The following is a 20,488-nucleotide window of genomic DNA, read 5'->3' on the forward strand; positions in this document are numbered from 1 at the left end:
GTTTGCACGGTAATCGAGTGAGATGTGTTCATGTTTCTGCGCGCGTGACACCAAGCTTGTTAATTTAGTTCGTAAGCAAATGTTTACAAGTTTATACGGCCCAGAAAACTACTATCCTTGCTTCGTACAGCTGCTTAAAAATTTGCTATCGCAATCAAGGCTTCACCTTTCGGGTGAAACAGCGACTTTTTTACAGTGAATCTGTCTATGGCTAGCATCTGGGAAAAAACAAATGTGTACGAGATGTTGACAAAAACAAATCATCATGTTGGCCGATCCTGACGATAGTGCAGAAAGAGTCCAAGTTCAATGACACATACCCCTGTGGTCCCAGGCACATGGGTAAAAACAGATGTTTTTGAAAAACATTTTTCGTCAACTTTTTCACAGCGAAGCTGTATATGGCTAGGTTCTGATTAAAAATGTGCCCGTGGGCAAGGGCCGTGTAGATCGAGAATTCCTCCTCCACGTGGGCCGATCCCGAAGATTGTGCAATACCAGGCCGACTCGCGGCGGAGGATAAGTAGGCTTTGAACACTCCGCTAGCTTTCAAAAATAACTTTCATAACTTAGGTCCAAGTACAACAAGTATCAGATATTGAACTGATAAGAACTGATATTACACCTTGACCCACGTCGGTCATGTCTACGTTTGCACCGCCATCTCTTTGTCGGCGTTCCAAGGGCTGTGTGTCTCCTTTCCTTTCCTTCCGCTCTCCCATGGTGGCGGTGACGTAACGCGCTGCCCGCCAGGACCGCGAGGCGGCAAGAAATGCGGATCGTCCATGTCGCCCCGATGCCGCAGACTTGAAAGGTTTCACCGGAGCAACGGCCAGGTTTCAGAGGGAGTTTGTGCGGAACCAATTTTGTGCGGCCTGTGTTGTGCGTCAACGCTTGTGATTTTCGAGTGACCTCGCAACCATTACTGCCCGGCGGGACGTCGACCAACGCACGATCGCCCTGGCTACGGTGAAGCAGTGTGTGCTGTTGTGCCATTACCACCAGCCCGGATTCCGAATCTACAAGATGCAGAATTTATCCTGCGAGCGCCCTTTGGACAAACCCGGGGCTGCGCCGAAAGGCACAGCGCCCTAATTCTCCCTTGACAAGTCAAGATGCTGAGCCGTCAGGCATCGGTGTCCTGCGGAGAAGTTTCGGCGAGCAACATGTCCAAACGTGCCACCAAGTGCCAGACAGCCCGGCGCCGCACCTCCTTTTTCCTGGAGGTCACCGCGCGCGCGAACTTTGAACCGGGTGGCCAGCGCGGTCGCTGGTTGGACCTCTCGGACGACCGTCGAGTGCTGGGTTTGTATTGGGCCGTCTGAGTGACAATGGTTTCTCGGGGCTTATAAGCCGCGACGCGCCGCCTGAAAAACCGGATCCGCCGACCCACCGGGAGCCAGTGCCGCTCTCGACTGGAGTGAGATGTGTCACGCGTTTTCGCCGGACGTCGCCGTGCGGGAACAGTCGCGTTTGCTGTGAGCTCTCGGCCCCAGTGCCGATCCGATCATGTCCTGTATAATGACCTGTATATAGTGTATAAAGTCCCTTTTGTTATTCTCACCGACGCCTGACTCGGAGTCTTCGCTACCAACGCTCTGTCACGAAACGGGTGACGAGCGCTACGGGACCACCTCAAAGTCGTAATAGTGGTGGCACCGGTGCAAAGTCGTAACAGTGCCCTCGGAGTTCGGTGAGGTGCGTGTCCTCTACGTGCCGGGATACGTTAGTAAAAGGTGTCGTGCCGCGTTTTGCAACAATACATGCGTATGTACCCTCCCCTCCTCCTCCCCCGACGGTGCTTCATCATCCTCCGAGGCTTAACATCGTGGAGGAACGACTAGTCGCGCCTCGCCTTCCGTTTACGTGCACACGGCGTTTGACGCAGGGCAATGGACAGGTCGCCATTAAGGGGCCCACATGCACAGCTTCGCTGGTCAAGCTTCTTCACAGAGTGGAAGGGCACTGAAATTTTTTGTCATAGACATCTACGTTGAGTGCGGCCTCACGTCCATTTCTTTTCCGTCGTCCTCCTTTTGCATTGCAGTTAATTATGACTGCATTCTGTGGATCTTCAGGTGACGTGACAAGGGCCATTTCTCTCTGAAGCTTTTGTTCTAAGTTGATCCGTATTGAAGCACGTATATTTTATTTATTTATTTATGATTTTCGAAGCTCCAAAAAGTCATTATTGCATAAGGGCAACATGGCTCATATTACATTTGGCCACAGCAGCGTTAATGATCCACAACAAAAAATCACGCATATATTCCGCTAAGGACATCGAAAGTGCCCTAGAAACTTTCCAGCTAAGGATGTTGAGAGCGAGAGAAAGAGAGGCGCGTGACACAAGCCGCCGGTATTCGTAACTGCATTTCCAAAAACTGATACTTAAACAACCACGACAAAAAAAAAAAAAAAGAAAGAAAGCCGACTCGTTTTTTCGATGTCGCGGCGAGCAGAACGCACCTCAACGCAAGGAGCGGCCGCGACATTTCGTAGCAGAAACCAACGGGAGGGACGCAGTAGCGAGAACGCATGAGTCGCGGCTCGTGCCTACAACGGCAAGCTGAAGAACGAGCGTGCGACGCTCTCATCATTTAATTTACCAGATACCCCGTGAGGAACAAAGCGCCCCCCCCCCCCCCCCCCCCCCCTGCTGGCGTGCGTGAGTGCTAGCGTGCGAGTCTATAGACCATCACACTTCTCCAGGAGGTCGCGACGCGCGTGAGCCTATCGTGCGCTGTGCCTCGGGACTAGACCCGCTGCCGGCCTTCTCACTGCGTTATTTTTCTTTCTCTTCACTCACTCCACACGGCCGACGTCGTCGCTTCACGGCGCATAGGCCCGCTTCGAGCGGGCTCGCTAATGAGTCGCCCTCCCCACCACCAGAGCGGCCCTCCGCTAGACCCGTTCCCCCTCAACTCTGCGTCGCACGACGCGAGAAGCTGCCTATCGAGCTATCGACTGGCCCTCGCGGCTCCCCGAGTCCACTCGCACGCCCGAGGCCTGGCTCGCCGCGGGGCAGCGGAGACGTCGTCGCGCACGCACGCTCGCTCCCGTGAAGTGGTGCGGGGCAGATAGGGGTGCAGTGCGTGTGTGTGTGCCCGACTGTAGACGCGCTGCGCCTCGTCTGTAGAGCACGTGACGGAGCTGAACGTCCTCGCTTCATATCTCACTGTCTTCCTCCTTCCTCGCGTGTAGGGTAGCCGACTGATCGAAGTCTAGTTAACCTCCTTGTCTCTGGCTTTTTTCCTGGGATAGATGGACGCGTCGTGCCGTGAAGGTGAAAGCCCGTCTGGGTCAGTTTAGGATTTAACGAGAGCATTTCGAGGATAATTATTAGCCTGCTTTAAACTTGGGTGTCGTTTCCACACTGCCTGTCTAAATTTCTCGGGAGGTCGTTCTCGTGCAGGCGGGTTATAAACGAAATTCTGGGAAGTGTTCTAACACCGACTCTAATCTCCTTCATCATCGCCAACAAATTAACAAGCTTTTCTTCTTTTCCTTTTGTAGAGCTTGGTGACGCAGGCATCCGGTGCGCTGGCCCTTACGTGAAACGGCGGCTTCCCAGGCAGTTGCTCGCCTTGAACGGGTACGTGACATCATATGGTGGCGCTTCGCGAAAGCCCAAAACGAGGCTCCTTAGCTCACCAGCGGAGTGCGGGAAGGTAGCCACAGAATGCTTTCGTATTAGTATTCTGTCGCAAGAAGAATCTGCAGGCTGGCAATAATAAAATATTGTCATCCCTTAGGACGTGATCGTTCGGTGTAAAATTTTGAGCTCTCAGGTTTTTTTTTTCTATGCATCACAGCACTAGTTGATTCACCGTATGGGTGCCATATACAATAGAGGGAAATTACTTAGCCGATACGTATGTGTTTCGGTTCATGCTGGCGTCTTTGATGCTACGCTGTATGATCATGCTGCGACCAAACCACGTGGGCTTATTGCGTTATGTGGCTGTGTAGGCGCTCTTATATTCTGCATAAGGATTTGTGCAGCTAAGCAAGCTTCGTAATACTATATTTCTTTCCCTCCATATCAAGAGTCAAACGACAGATGAATCTTGCAGCACATCTGAGTTTCAACACAATGTCACTAAATGCCATCGCCAACACTGGCGTTGTCATCCTGCAAAAGAAGAAGAACAAGGAAGAGAAAAGGAGCACAAAGAGTAACTCCAATATCCATAGCCCGGGCAATGTGAAAACTGATACGTACGAGTTAGAACTCTTTAATATAACATGCAAGGTAAGTTCAGAAGGAATTACGAATGTCGGCTCAGGTTTAGCTTGCATCTGTCAAAACAGTAAGACACTGTGTTGACCGTGTAGGCTACTGCACGTAGCCTACCTGAAATCCAGGTTACTTGCTCAGGCTTAGGAATATGTTCAGTTTTTTTTTTTCTCATATACTGCATCTCGTAATCTTTTCTTCCCTGGCCGTACAACTACCGGCGATGGTGCGCTGGCTCTTTGGTAGATGTGACAGAGCCTGGGAGAGCGCTGTCGCGCACAGAAATAACAATCGCGATCACCGACCGACCCGAGCAGGCAGTGGCGCCTATTGTGCCTCAGCCGGACCCTTTAATGAGCACCGCCGCTTCTGCCATCGCATCGCCAGCGGCCCAGTCGCTGTCGAAGCTAGGCTCGGCAGCCCCCGCACCCACGCAGCGGCTGCAGCTGCAGCAAAAGCAGCAGCGAGTCGCTGCGTGGGGGACGCGTTCGTTCAACGAACCCGAGGCCCACTCGGCCGCAGCCCGCCTTCCTGCCGACAGCCCGCGCGCACCGCCCGAGCTGCCGCCACCGCCCCGTACTCGACGCGTGAGCGACGTGACCGAGTGGGGAGGGGGGGGGAGCCTGGATGTCCCCTCGGGGGCCGACACGGCCGCGGGGTCGAAGCCGCCGCAGCGCGCGAAGCACGCTCCGCTCTCGCCGTGTCGACGCCTGCTCGAGGCTTCGAGCACCCGCGCGGTTCGAGCGTTGCTCCGCGCGCGCGTCAGCTGCAGGTGTCGCCTGCCGCCCCGCTCATTCCGCGCGTGTGCGCGCATCCACCGTGCCGCCGCCGAAGCTGCAGCGCCGGGTGGAGTGTCGCGCGACTAGTCACTTCGTTAGCGCCCGCGCAGAAGTGTGCCGATCGAGCGCGATGTTCGCTCGGTTCGTTGCGCCGACGTGTCGCGGAGCTGTCGTCTCTGGGCGAGACGCGAGCCGCCGCCAGGCACGGCTTTTGTGTGCCAGCTCTGGGCTCGTCAGGGAACTTTGCGCTGGACAGCGTTGAACGTCGTGTTGCGATTTACTGAGGATTTCTTTTGTGTACGTGTGGGTACCCTCTCGTCCGAGAAAAAAAGAAGAAGACCCACACTCCGTTGGAGCACTACTTCCCTTAGGTCAATTGCTGCGAAAAGCAGTTGTATGAGCCACCGCCTCGTCACTACGTTTAGAGAGCCACATGATTTGTAGAGCACGTCTCACTATGTTCCTGGAACAGCGTAATATTGCGCACCTGCTGCGCGAAGGACTCCTGAAAAATCACGGACAATGCTATAGCATGGCTTTCTCTCGAGAAACACGCCGAAAAGAAAGAAAACAAATTCTAGGGCATTATGCGCCAAAGCATCCCTTTGATTATGAGGCGCGCCATAGTGGACCACTCCGGAACCACTCGGGGTACTTTAACATGCGCCGAAATCCCAGTACAAGCGCGTATTCTTTCCTTTTTCGTTTCGCCCCCATCAATATGCGGCAGCCGTTCCCGGGCTCGAACCCGCAACATCGACCTAAGCAGCGGGGCATCGTAGCCACTAAGCTACCGCGGCGGGCAGAAAGAAACACGCCGCAGAAGACGCACGCTGCAAGGAATGTAATCGCGACGAGTGAATTCTATACTCCGTTAACTTGTACCTAGAAAACGACACAAACACTCAAGTGACAAAAATAACGTCTATCCGGGGTTGTCGCAACAAATCGCCCCGAAGTCAGTGCACTGTACCTACATGAGTCAGCCGCACATTCCAGGGCAATCGCCGGTGCTCGCGTATATTCCAGTTTGTCAGACACCACTCGCATCGCCCGCGCAATACGATTGGATGCGCCTGTCGCACTGTCAGTTTGAGGACAAGTTCGCAACGCTTCGGATACAGAACGGGCGCCTTCCGCGATCGCGATGTTGTGACGACAGGGATAATCCTGTGAAAGCGATTGCAGAATAAAAAAAGAAACTATGCAGGAAACGCATGTGGCAGTATATGTACCGAGAATACGCGCAGGGAGCGAATAAGCCGACTTTGAAGTAAAAAAAGATAAAATAATAAGAAACCCTCAAATCAACTGTCCTTCACAGCCATCCCTCCCAAGCCGCCTTTTATACTGCAAGCTACGCATAATCAGAAGCTCAGTTCACAAGCCGCGCTGAATAGGCTATTTAACGAACCGTTTTCCCGTCGGTAGAGAAGTAGAGCACTGGTTCCACGTGATAAATCCCATAGCTTCTCTTCTGCTCTCTTTTTTCAGCTGTCAATCGAAGCTGGACGAAACCGCGCTAGAATCGACCTAAACTCTATCGCTGCCGCGCGCTCGCACGGTACGCAGGCAATCAGAGGCAATTTTTCGTGCCACTTTATGGGTACGCCGCGGACGCCTGACGCGCGGCGCACGTAGACGCGCGCGTGTTTACGCGAGAGAGGGGTTATCAAAGAGACCGCTCGGATTCATTTGCAAAAGTTCTGCCTCGTCAATCCTCCCGAAAGCTCCGCATCAGTTCCTGCAGCATAGTACCTCATCGCGTGTATGAACCGGTAGCCAACTTTTCGTGCTCCTTGGGACTACCGCGAAGATATATATATATATATATATATATAAGCAAGCGATATAGACATATTTTTTGATGCAGTATTATTATTTTTTTCAAATCTTGTCAGTTTGCCCCGAACGGCGAATCACTGGAGGCAATAGCGAAATATGGAATTTCGGTGAAGCTCCTCGGAGGGAACTTTGCTGTTCGTACACCGCAGGCCACTGCATTGCACGTAACTGCACATCCGGAATGCTAATGCTTGCGAGCGAAACGCTCAAGCGAGCCAGGGAAGGGGCAACGTTATTCTGGCTCTGCTGCAGAGCCGAACGAACAAAGCGTGACGGCGGGGCGTTCACTTGGCTTCGCGTTTTTCGCAGCGAAACGCACTGAGCGTCTCTGTTCTCTCCTTTATCTCCCCGTCTCGTCTTTCTCATTTCCCTTCTTTCCCCCGCATCTGGTTGGCTTAGGGATGACGTAGTGCCTCTTTCCAACCTTTTGCGCCAAGCTTTGCTTTCCGCCGTTTCTTACTTGTACTCCTTCGTTTGCCGTTGCGAGACGACGAAAAGTTGGCTGAGAGAGAGAGAGAAAGAAAGAGAGAGAGAATCAGATAGAGATGGAGAGAGAGAGATTTTGAGAAGAAAAGCTGGGAGGTCGGCCTAGACTACTACGTTCTAGCCTGCTACTGGCGTTGGGGTAGGGAGGAAAAAGGGAGCAAAAGAGAAAGCAAGAGATATAATCAACCATCAGGGCACTTACGTTCCTCGTCTCAACAAGGTGTGGACGACGCTATACACCGTTGAGACAAGGTGTGCAACCTTTGCGAGGTATACAGATGTAGCCTACAACCATGAAACTGCCAAACGATTGTGATTGTCATTAATCTCTTCGTGCAACGCGTACTGCAGCGCTTTACTGAAGGAAAAGCGCATGCGAGGGGAAAGCATTCTGCAAAGCTGGCTTTGCCACAATGAGATTCCTTCTGCACAGGAGCCCGCCTTCGCGGTTACTTTCAGGGCATGAATTAGTTTGAATAGGACGAAAAAGCGTTTGCACGCATTTGACGGGAACCAATGTTTGACAACGTCGCACGCTCTGAAAGCCGACGATGATTATAGCGGTGTTGGAATCGCACCGCTGGCACGAGTTGTTGGGGTCTCGGTGCTGACGCCCGTTATTGCCAATGGGTCGCAAGCCCCAAGGGTAGCGTTGGCCTGGCGGCCTGGGGCACTGGAAGCATCCGAAGGTCCCGGCAAAGCATGAGAAGACTGGTAACAGAACAACTTGTTTATTCTAACATAGCAAAAGAGCGGCCGGTCAGTTCGACCGAAGTGGAGAGACGGGAGAGCACGTAACTCAACAGTACAAATCGGAGCCTCTCTCCTGGCGTCCGGGGGCAGCTGCTCTTATACTCTCGGCGTCGCGGTCCAAAAGGGAAGGTCACGGGATGAAGGTCACGGGATGAAGGTCACGGGACGGCGGAGCATGAGCCCACGACGGCGCGCACGGTCGAGCCGAGAGACCTGCTGAACCGAGTGCAGTGACGCATCGCCAACCCGCCCACACGACGGCGCGCACGGTTGAGCCGAGAGACCTCCAGGCTCCTCATTCGGGGAACTCCGTTCCCCGGCTGCCGCGCTTTGACAAGCGAGGGCACACACACACACACGCACACACGAAGACACGTGGCACTGAAACACGCCTGGACACGCTTGGCGGGGAAGCGTTGCGGCGGCGTCGCACGGGCCAAAATGTCCGCCGCTTTGAACGAAGCCCCGGCGTCCGTTGCATCCGCGCCGGCATTACCGCGCGTTGTAGGCGAAACGTAACAGACCGCCCCGCCGGGGGAAGGAGATCCCGATGGTCAGGGGACTGCATCCGCTGTCCGGAGGGATGTCGCTCGATGATGCTCATAACCGTAGTCGGGCGTCCTTTGGCGTTTCTTGAGCGCAGCGCACAGAGAAGGCCTCGTTCTCACGTTCAGGTGCACACAGGACACTGCAAAGTGACTTCGGGAGAGTTGACATTTTTGTTCTCGTTTCCGGCAAGCGTTTGAACTACGCCGAAAGTCAACCGCTCAGTCAGCAAGCACGGCACAACCCTCACTAAGCCCTGCCAGGCTCTTTCCCCTTTTATACTGCTGCCTAGTTCCTTACAGTAGTTTAGCAGCACTCAGAACGCGTCCACAAATCGGAAAAATTGCACTAAAAAGCACATCATCACTTTGAAACACTACACAAAAGCAATAGGTTAAAAATCCTGCCTCAGGAAGAAAAACATCAGTAACAAGCAATTTTGAGGCTGATTCCCACGTTAGGGGCTTCGACTTAAGCCATCGGCGTTACCGTTGAGACTCCCCTTTTTGTAACGCACCTCAAAGGAATATTGTTGCAAAGCGAGGCTCCAGCGCAGGAGGCGGCCATTTTTGGGAGAGATGGTCTGCAGCCATTGGAGAGGGCAGTGATCCGTTTCAATGATAAACCTCGAGCCAGCTAGGTAACATGACAATTTCTGAACGGCCCACACGATACACGCACACTCTTTCCCGGTGGCGCTATACGCCTGCTCACGACTCGTCAGCTTACGACTAGCATACAGGACGGGGTGTTCTACTTCTCCATTTTCCCGTTGGCACAGTACAACGCCCATGCCTCGCTCACTAGCATCACACTGAACAACGAACCCTTTTGTGTAGTCGGGCGATCGTAGCACAGGCTGGCTTGTTAGGGCGCTCTTTAGGGCGCTACCCGCCGTGGTTGCTCAGTGGCTATGGTGTTGGGCTGCTGAGCACGAGGTCGCGGGATCAAATCCCGGCCACGGCGGCCGCATTTCGATGGGGGCGAAATGCGAAAACACCCGTGTGCTTAGATTTAGGTGCACGTTAAAGAACCCCAGGTGGTCAAAATTTCCGGAGTCCTCCACTACGGCGTGCCTCATAATCAGAAAGTGGTTTTGGCACGTAAAACCCCAGATATTATTATTTAGGGCGCTAAAAGCTCTTTCCTTCGTCTCATCCCAGACGACTGTTTGCGGCTCTGTCTTTCTTAGAGCATCCGTCAAGGGAGCCGCGATATCAGAGTACCTGGGGATGTACCTCTGATAGTAGCCGGCGACACCTAAGAACGACCGAATATCGGTCTTCGTGCGCGGTTGCGGGAAGTCTCGCACAGCGGCCACCTTTATTTCAGAGGGGCGGCGACGACCCCGACCAATCACGTGTCCGAGGTAGACAACCTCGGCCTGTGCTAACTGGCACTTGGGAGCCTTGACTGTCAAGCCCGCATCGCGCAGGCGGGTTAGCACTGCCCGCAAGTGCGCCATATGTTCCGGCCAGGATGCGGAGAATATCGCTACGTCGTCTAGATACGGTAAAGCGAATTCTTGCTGTCCCCGCAACACTTTATCCATGAGGCTTGAAAAGCAGTATGGCGCGTTCTTCAAACCAAAACTCAAAACTTTAGGACGGAATGTCCCCATTGGTGAAATGAACGCCGCATACCTACTAGCCTCTTCTGTAAGTGGAACCTGCCAATAACCCCTGACAAGATCTAGGGTGGAAATAAACTGAGCGCTACTCACTCTCTCAAGGCGCTCCTCGATGTTAGGGATCGGATAAATTTGATCCTTAGTGATGGAATTAAGCCTGCGGTAGTCGACGCAAGGACGAGGTTCCTTGCCCGGTACCTCAACTAAAATCAAAGGGGAGGTATAATCACTCTCACCCGCTTCAATAACACCGAGCTGTAGCATTTTCTTTACCTAAGCCTCCATAATATCGCTCTGGCGGGGTGACACCCGGTACGCCTTGGATCGTACTGGCTCTGGGGAGGTAAGTTCTATGTCATGAGTAAGGACAGAAGTCCTACCAGGCCTCTCAGAGAACAGACCTTGAAACTCTTGTAAGAGCTGGTGTAGTTCGGTTTTCTGCTCAGGCGACAGCGATGCTTTACTTATTAAGTCACTAATGACTTGATCGGTGTCTTTCCTGTTCGTCACTGAGCCTAGTCCCGGAAGCTCGACCGGAAGCTCTTCGGGCACGTTTACCATCATGCACACCACTGCTTCCCGTTGCTTATAGGGTTTGAGCAGATTACAGTGGTAAACTTGCTGTGCTTTCCGCTTTCCTGGCAGACTCACCACGTAGTTAACGTCCGACAGTTTTTGAACAATCCGTGCTGGGCCCTCCCACTGCACGTCGAGTTTGTTCTTTAGCGATGTGCGCAATATCATGACCTCATCGCCCACCTCAAAACGACGGGCCCTGGCTGTCCGATCATAATAAACCTTGGCCCTCTGCTGGGCCTCTGCCATTGCTTCACCTGACAACTCCTGTGCCCTTCTTAAGCGTTCGAGGAGCTTAAGCACGTACTCTACCACGACTGGGTCGTCGCCCCTGCCTTCCCATGATTCTCGAAGCATGCGAAGCGGAGATCGCAGCGAGCGACCGTACACCAGCTCAGCTGGCGAAAACCCCGTAGCCGCATGCGGCGCGGTTCTTAATGCAAACATCACTCCAGGCAGACACAGCTCCCAGTCAGTTTGATGTTCAAAACACAATGCTCTCAACACGCGCTTCATGACGGAGTGGAGCTTCTCAACGGAATTCGACTGGGGGTGGTGCACTGAGCTGTGTAACAGCCTTACCCCGCACCTTTCGAGAAAGACTGTCGTCAAAGCGCTAGTAAACACTGTGCCCTGATCTGACTGGATTTCTGCAGGGAAACCAACTCGCGCAAATATGGACAGTAGTGCATTGACTATCTCAACTGAGCTGAGTTCTTTAAGCGGCACTGCTTCAGGGAACTTTGTCGCTGGGCAGATCACAGTCAAAATGTGTCGGTACCCCGTGGCTGTTACCGGGAGAGGTCCCACTGTATCAATAACGAGCCGTCTAAAAGGCTCCGTAATGATAGGTACCAACTTCAACGGCGCCCTCGATTTGTCCCCTGGCTTGCCCACCCGCTGACAGGTGTCGCATGTCTTCACAAAGTGGTCTGCGTCCCGAAAACACCCTGGCCAATAGTACTCTTGCAAGAGACGGTCCTTAGTTTTCTTAACTCCTAGGTGTCCGGACCACGAACCCCCATGCGACAAGCGCAACAGATCCTGACGATAGCATTGAGGCACGATCAGCTGATCGAACTCCACTCCCCTGCGGTCTAGATACTTCCGGTACAGGACCCCACCTCTTTCCACAAAGCGAGCATTTTTCTTGGCGATACCTTCCTTGATAACGCAGCGTATGTTTTCTAGGCTGCCATCCTTATTTTGCTCGGCTATCAAAGCCGACCGGCTGACTTTTAGCAACCTGTTTAGTCCGTCTGACGTAGGCGCGATGAGCAAATCTGGAGACAGCTCTTCTAACTTTCCCGTGTCGGGAATTTCCTCTCCAGTATCTGGTGCCTTTAACGCTACAGGCTCAATTTTATCCCGTTCGGGCGTGCTCTGAATACCAGCTTGCTGCGCCTCTGACCCTTTCTCATCATTCAACAACGTCGGCCCCGCAACTACCGCCTTTGCAGCGAGCTCCCGAACCTTCGATCTGGTTAAGGCCTGAACGCTAGCCTCACCAAACAAAAGCCCCTTCTCGCTCAGGAGGTGATCGGACCTGTTCGAAAATAGGTACGGGTACTGGGGGGGCAGCATAGATGACACTGCGGCCTCCGTCTCAAGTGCTCCGAAAGGTCCTTCAATAAGCACTTTTGCTACCGGCAGACACACGCTATGAGCTTCCACTGCTTGCTTGATCCATGCGCACTCGCCCGTGAACATATCGGGTTCTACGTAAGAGGGGTGAACTACATCCATTGTAGCTGCGGAATCGCGAAGCACTCGGCACTCTTTCCCGTTCACGAGGAGGTCTCGCATGTAAGGCTCGAGAAGCTTCATGTTCTCGTCAGTGCTGCATATAGACAAAAACACGACTTGTGTTTTTGTTTCTGGACACTGCGCCGAAAAGTGACCCGGCTTCTGGCACGTATAACAAACGCGCGCTTGCCTCGTCTCGAACCGCTTTCTGCGTTCGGCTTCGGTTGCCGCCGTCTCCTTACGTTCGGTCGGACTGCTTTCACTCGCATCCGCACTACGTGTATCCCCCTTTGCTCTCATGGGTGTGAACTTCGGCCTCTCAAACTTGGAGCCAAATTCACCCTTTTGACCGTCCTTAGCTCCGCGAGCCCGACGCGTCACAAACTCCTCGGCTAGCTCAGCGGCTCGAGCCACCGTACTAACGTCTGGCCTATCCAAGACCCAGTACCGCACGTTCTCAGGTAACCGACTATAAAACTGTTCTAGCCCGAAACACTGCAGAACTTTCTCGTGGTCACCAAACGCTTTCTCTTCTTTGAGCCACTCCTGCATGTTTGACATAAGCCTGTACGCAAACTCTGTATATGACTCACTTCTGCCTTTCTCGTTTTCCCGAAACTTCCGACGGAACGCCTCCGCTGACAGCCGGTACTTTTTTAGCAGACTCGATTTCACTTTGTCGAAATCCTCTGCCTCCTCTCTCTCCAAGCGAGCGACTACGTCGGCCGCCTCGCCGGGTAGCAAAGTGAGCAAGCGCTGTGGCCACGTTTCCCGAGAGAACCCCTGCTTCTCGCACGTTCGCTCAAAGTTAACCAGGAACAAACCAATGTCCTCTCCAAGCTTAAACGGCCGCATCAGGTCAGTCATTTTGAACAATACTCGTTCTCCTGCACCGTGTGCCTGACTTCCATTACGAGCGCGTTCCATCTCTAACTCGAGACGCTTCATTTCCAAAGCGTGTTGACGGTCGCGCTCTCTTTCTTTCTCTTGTTGCTCTCGTTCTATCTGTTCTTTACGTTCGCGCTCATCTTTCTCTTTCTGTTCTTTACGTTCGCGCTCCTGTCTTTTTGCCGTCTCCCTCTCCTCAATGGTCTCAAGGCATTCCGACAGCTCGTCATCCTCAGCTTCTAACTCAAGAATAGCCCTTAGCAGTTCTGGTTTTCTGAGTTTGTCTGAGACATCCAGACCCAACTCTCTTGCAAGCTCCAGCAATTTCGGTTTGCGCAACGACTTCAAATCCATGGCTGCTCTGAATGCTGCTTTCTCTACTGCCTACTATTGTCTTGCCGCAAACTAACCCGGCAGCAACGACAACCACAATTACCAGCTCTGTTTCTAACACTAACAAAAGCCTGGCAAAACTCAGAAGAAGAAAGTCCCGCACTCACCAAACCTCGCAGCCAAGACTTCAGCGCAGTCGTTCCGCTGCAGGCAACCAGTCATCACACAGGGCTCGTTGCGCTGCTCCCGGATGGTCGTTGTGCTGCTCAGCATACAGTCAACCGCATCTCTTCGCTGCTGGCCTCCGTTGTCGCGATCTCACCGCTGGCAACCAGATGTTGGGGATCGCACCGCTGGCACGAGTTGTTGGGGTCTCGGTGCTGACGCCCGTTATTGCCAATGGGTCGCAAGCCCCAAGGGTAGCGTTGGCCTGGCGGCCTGGGGCACTGGAAGCATCCGAAGGTCCCGGCAAAGCATGAGAAGACTGGTAACAGAACAACTTGTTTATTCTAACATAGCAAAAGAGCGGCCGGTCAGTTCGACCGAAGTGGAGAGACGGGAGAGCACGTAACTCAACAGTACAAATCGGAGCCTCTCTCCTGGCGTCCGGGGGCAGCTGCTCTTATACTCTCGGCGTCGCGGTCCAAAAGGGAAGGTCACGGGATGAAGGTCACGGGATGAAGGTCACGGGACGGCGGAGCATGAGCCCACGACGGCGCGCACGGTCGAGCCGAGAGACCTGCTGAACCGAGTGCAGTGACGCATCGCCAACCCGCCCACACGACGGCGCGCACGGTTGAGCCGAGAGACCTCCAGGCTCCTCATTCGGGGAACTCCGCTCCCCGGCTGCCGCGCTTTGACAAGCGAGGGCACACACACACACACGCACACACGAAGACACGTGGCACTGAAACACGCCTGGACACGCTTGGCGGGGAAGCGTTGCGGCGGCGTCGCACGGGCCAAAATGTCCGCCGCTTTGAACGAAGCCCCGGCGTCCGTTGCATCCGCGCCGGCATTACCGCGCGTTGTAGGCGAAACGTAACAGCGGCCAGTCACAGCCGCCGCAGCGTATGCATCAAACGGGACGTGTAGAAGATGCACGTGGGGAATGCAAATAAATCCTTGTAAGGAGTAATCCTTGTCATCATTGTCTGAAGGTTGCCGGGAGAAAAACGATGAATGTGAAAGTCACCCAGAAGCGATGCAAGGGCTTTTAAGGATAAGTCAACGTAATTTGGAGGTTAGCTTGCATTTATACAAGCTAACCTCCGAGAACTTTGTGAAGACGAACGGAGTTTCGCATATGGTTTGCTTATTTACTGTGCATTCATACGTCGTCCTTACGTTCCCTCATCTCTGGCGAATTCACCCATTCACCGACAAAGCGTCCACTCTAATAGCTTCACGAGGCTTGTTCTACAGATGAGTGTGAGTTCTCAATAAAGTCACAAACCCAATGTTACGAATATCTCTGAACACGAATCGAATAGTCGAATGGTTCACTGACGTGTCGCCAATTCTTTGTCTATCGTTTTCTACTCACATTTTTGCTCTTAAAATTAAATTACGGGGTTTTACGTGCCAAAACCGCTTTCTGATTATGAGGCACGCCGTAGTGGAGGGCTCCGGAAATTTCGACCACCTGGGGTTCTTTAACGTGCACCTAAATCTAAGTACACGGGTGTTTTCGCATTTCGCCCCCATCGAAATGCGGCCGCCGTGGCCGGGATTCGATCCCGCGACCTCGTGCTCAGCAGCCCAACACCATAGCCACTGAGCAACCACGGCGGGTGTTTTTGCTCTTGCTACAGAGGGCGAATAGTAATCACAGATTTTTATTTTTTCATTCACATGTCGACGTCTGCATACGTAGCTTACGACGAGACAATCAGAATGTGCAGGGCTCTGTTAACATTGGCCGCATCTGCCATCTTTCCTACGGTGTAGGTGCGAGGCGTAGATACGCTTGACCTTTGACCTTCGTGAGACAGATTAAGTTAACGTACTGGCTGCTTGTCATGACATGCGGGATTTTAACAGCTGTGGGTCTCGCCTGTTTCCTGCGTGTCCACAACGTTGTCGCAGAGAAACCTTGATGCGTGCATATACGATGGCGATCAGTTAAAACGTAGAACAGTGAAAAATTGTTGATGCTAGCGTGGAGAGAGAGAGAGAGAGAGAGAGAGGAATATAGGAAGGCAGGGATGTTAGCCAGTCAAGGGCGTTAGCTACACTACGCCGGGGGAAGGAAGAAGGGGAAGAGAGAGAAGGGAGAGAGAAGGTGTAGATACATGTACGGACAGTACTTGAGTTAAAGCCGCTCTCGCAAACCAGACGTTCTGAGAAAGCACAAAATTGCCTTCACTGCCTTCTGAGCCGATGATCGGTGGGGACGGTGCTCTAGTAATGTCCATGCTAGCATCGAGGGCTTTAAAGACTGTATGACAACGACGCCCAAAAATTATTTCATGACTGCGTTTACTTCCGTGTACTGTACATGCAGACAATTTCTGTTTATTTTTCCTATACGTAGTAGAGGGAAATCTTTCTGTTCACGTGGTTCACCGTAGAGATCCAGAAAGTGCGCGACGCTGCTGGGATGAATAAGAGGGAAACCTCGAAATTGAAGCCTAACGAAATCCTTGGCCCATGTCTTAATTGAAAGAAAAACGAAATAAGGACGCCATAGGGCTGTGCTTGTGCCAGCCAAGAAGAGCCCGAGTTGTAGCCTGTCGCAAGAAAAAGAGTTGCTGACTTCCCAGCATAGAACTTTGAGCATTGTTTTCTCTCCCTTGCAGCGGCTCAGATGCTGGCTTGCGCTCCAGATGTGAAATCACGTCTTCTTTTCCCGGTCCAGCACGCCAGGCCGCCGACATCGACCGACCGGTGCCGCGGTACATCCCTGGAGAACGTCGCCTCAACCGAGACGCGCGCAGGGAAACGTGCGGGGGGCGCCGGGACGATTGACGCGGAGAGGTCGATGAAGGCGGCCCGGCGCGACACGCCAGCAACAGCAGCAGCAAGCGAGCAGGCTGGAAGAGACGCGGCGCTCTCCGCCAGCTTCCAAGGAACGCAACAGCAGAAGCGGAAGAAGCAGGAGGACCGAGAAGGCCACAAAAAAGAAAAAAGGCCTCGTCGCGGTCGTCTCTCTTCGTACAGCCGAAACTGAAGCAGCACCGCCGCTCTCGGCGGCGGCTGCCTGGAAGGGGGGGGATAGGAATCAAGCGTGAGCGCGCGCGTGTGTCTAGCCCGACTGTAGGCGGTGAGTGGGAGAAGCGGGAGGGTTGCGTCTTCCTCCCGCGCGTCGGTCGCCGACCGCCGCCGCCGTTGCATCGGCTGCTGCGGCGCAATTAGCCGCCGAGCCTCCCGCGGTCCCCGCCGCCGTTCGAAGCGGCTCGCTACGCCGCCGCGTTGCTTGATTGATCTCTCCGGGGCGCTCGTTATAATACAGACGGCGGGATGCGCGCGCGCGTTTCGTAGCGTCGAGAGCGCTGGCTGCAGATGCGAGCTGGTCGGCGGCTGAATTTTCTCTTGCTGGCGTGCGCCTGTGATACCGCTGGCTGTTCTTTCCTGCCTGATAGTGCTCATGCGGGATCACTCTCTGTGAGGAGAAAGAAAGAAAGAAAGAAAGAAAGACAGAAAGAAAGAAAGAAAGAAAGAAAGAAAGCTTTGAACAAGCCTCGCAAATAAGACACGTGCGCGGCACTCAGTTTTTTTGTCTCTCCGTTCTCCACCGTAGGCTGGAACGTCATCCGCACTGCGAGCCACAAGAGCAGTGCTGCAGGTTTTTGAGTCGTCTGAGCTCTGCGACCGCCTGAGGTTGCATGGTGGACGCTGCTGATGCGTGTGCGAGCGCGTATCACGTGTTATCCGTTTCATTCTCCCTTACCTTTCTCCTCTCCTGCCTGCACCCTCCTCGCCCAGTATAGGATCGCAAACGAGCTGCAACTGACCTAACCTCCACGCCTTTCCTCTGCCTCTGTTCTTTTAAATTTGTTTTTCGTATGTTGGCGCATTTCTGCCATATTTGCGCCGCTATCAGCTGATCTCTACTTGCGCGCAGAATTTTCGTGCAGGGACATCCCGCATTGGTGGGAGGTCTCCATATCATAATAAACGCGAAAGTTCTCATTCAAGTGCTGTCGAAAAATTTGGAGGACGCTTAAGCTTGATCGCGATAGCATTCATAGATCGCCGACTGCTTCTCACGCTTCGCGGCAACTGCAGCTTATGTAACCGTGATGTTTAGCGGGAAACGCTGGCCGTGAACGCTATGCACGAAGGCGAACTTCCTTGTGGAAGCGCGGCATCTTACGTGGGCCGCGAATGCGTGGAGGCGAGCGCCATCTGGACGGTGTTGTTGCATGAAACCGAGCTCGCCGATCCGCTCTATGAACGCTGGAAAAGTGGTTTATTTTTGAGTTTCCCCGTAACAGAATGATGTTGTACGGTATATTCAAATTACACTCCGACACTATCGTCTCTGTAGGTTGTGTTTACGTTGGGTTTCACCATTGTTCCGACGCATATTGCTTTGAGGAATTCAATTATTTAAGCAACGCCTCTGCACCACGCGGAGGGCCTGCGGGGTTGGGGTTCGGAATGCTTTCGTGTCCAACTACGCCTGACGCAAGACGCGAAAACCGCATATGTTGGGACGCGGGGCCGATAAGGCTGTCGCGTTAAATATACAGCATATATGGTCCTCACATTCCGTGCGAAGAGTTCGGCGTCGATTTTCTGTCGTTTTAATAACACCGCCAGCGCACATGTTGCCTCAAAGCGATGACAGGGAAGTGAGCGGGTCCCTCTTTCTTTTTCAGCGAGCGTGCGCCTATCTATATTATTGGTTTCCAAAATTGCCGGCTACTGGCTAAAACAATACTACGAAAAAGAAAAAAAATGCAAGTAAGCGAATCGTGACTGGTTTTGCAAGCGACGATTCGTAATTCTTAACAATAAATAACATAGCTTCCCACAAAGATGATACCGCAGTGCTTTTGGGGAGCAACAGCTAGCCCTGATGGCCACGTTGGCACAACCAATCCGCGCACACCATCCAACCCCGCGCACACTGTTTATTCACTTCAATGCGATCCCCGATCACATATTTGCGGTGTTGATTAATTGTACCGTGACTTTACGTCAAGCACCAGCAATAAAGGCGTTGTCTCATCTGGCATCAATCAAGGCATAGATAACAGACGTGATTTTAAGCATATCTCTGAAGAAAAAAAATAAATATGTAAAGAAATAAGCAACCTGAATAAATAGGAATCCCATCCCTGTATTCTTGTGTAGTGCAATAGAGCGTTCCCATATCGAAGAGTTGCTCTTCGCGTCAAAAGCTGTAAACGGCATCACAGACCAGCTACTGTGCTCGATGAATCCCATTGATGATCTTTGTTATGTTCGGTAACGCTTTCAATTGGGATTAGAGGCTGGAATCTCGCGACACTCGAAAATCCTTCCGCTGAATATACCGCGTCTAGTGGATGGCGGCGATGTAAAGTTCAGTTCCGTAGTTCCATTGTTCAATACAAATTATATTTGCGTTCGTTTAGAGGGACACTGAACGCAAATATTAGTTCACGTTCAAGAGATGCATTTGTGCGTCACGGTGTCTGAGCATAGAACTTTCGTAAGAAAAAAGAAAATGGAATGGCGCCACCACTGAGACTACATGGTACCGGGCTGCCGTGACGACGTCAAACGCTCCTATAATAACATGCAAGTCATGCTCAACCACTGACATTGATACAGGTGAATTACACCGCATTTCAACGTGATAGAAAATGCAGTTCGGCCAATAATATTTTCCCGCAGATTTCGCACCGATCTGTCTGCGCGGGCTGTGGGCGTGTGGCGCCCTCTCTACGCGGGCTCCCGAATGAAGGCGCGCCGTCTGGCTGAAAGCAGTGTTCAGCGTCACCGACGCGCTTGGTTCTCCGAGAAGAGCAGCGTCGTCGCTGCCTGGATCTGATTTTCACCGGCGTTGAGCATCGCTTGCGCCAAGAGTGCCGAAGCTGTCGATCATGCTGTACAGAGAACCTGCACCACAGATTCCATCCCCTTTATTCCATGTCTCTCCGCACAGTATTCTGTCAGCGTTTCAGTTTTTTTCGCTTGCAGACATGCGTCGGTGGGCCTACGTTATCGGAAGGTGCTCTTTCGAACGCGCAGCGTGACCGCACGTTGGCATCGAGAACAGCTATCCGAGAGCTGTTCTGGATCATTTGCACAGCACTGGACTGGTGGTTTTAAGGAAACCGCTGTGTCATGTGTTTATTTTATATGCACTCCCCTTTTCCTTGTCCTAATCCTCAACTTTCATCCCTCTTTTACGTTCCGCTTCAATGCGATTCGCATTCTTTCGGAACTTCAGCCGGTTTGCGGTTTGTCTGTCTGTCTGTCTGTCTGTCTGTCTGTCTGTCTGTCTGTCTGTCTGTCTGTCTGTCTGTCTGTCTGTCTGTCTGTCTGTCTGTCTGTCTGTCCGTCCGTCCGTCCGTCAAATTCTCGCCAAATTGGATCACTGCAGGTACGTGTCACAATCGGAGGACAAAAAGAAATTCTTAATTTTTTTCCTGACAGTAGCTCCTGAGGATTAAATGAAATTCGTTGTCTGTCTGTTTTTTTTTGTGCAGGGCGGAATTGAACTCGCGT

The 20,488-nt window shown here is 52.8% G+C and overlaps 1 pseudogene; it reads right to left on the bottom strand.

The window, feature by feature from the left end:
* Positions 1-464: 464 nt before the first annotated feature.
* On the bottom strand, positions 465-646 carry LOC126541061 (U2 spliceosomal RNA; annotated as a pseudogene).
* Positions 647-20,488: the final 19,842 nt, after the last annotated feature.

Source organism: Dermacentor andersoni, chromosome 2, assembly GCF_023375885.2.
Source record: "Dermacentor andersoni chromosome 2, qqDerAnde1_hic_scaffold, whole genome shotgun sequence".
In the NCBI taxonomy this organism is placed as follows: Eukaryota; Metazoa; Arthropoda; class Arachnida; order Ixodida; family Ixodidae; genus Dermacentor; species Dermacentor andersoni.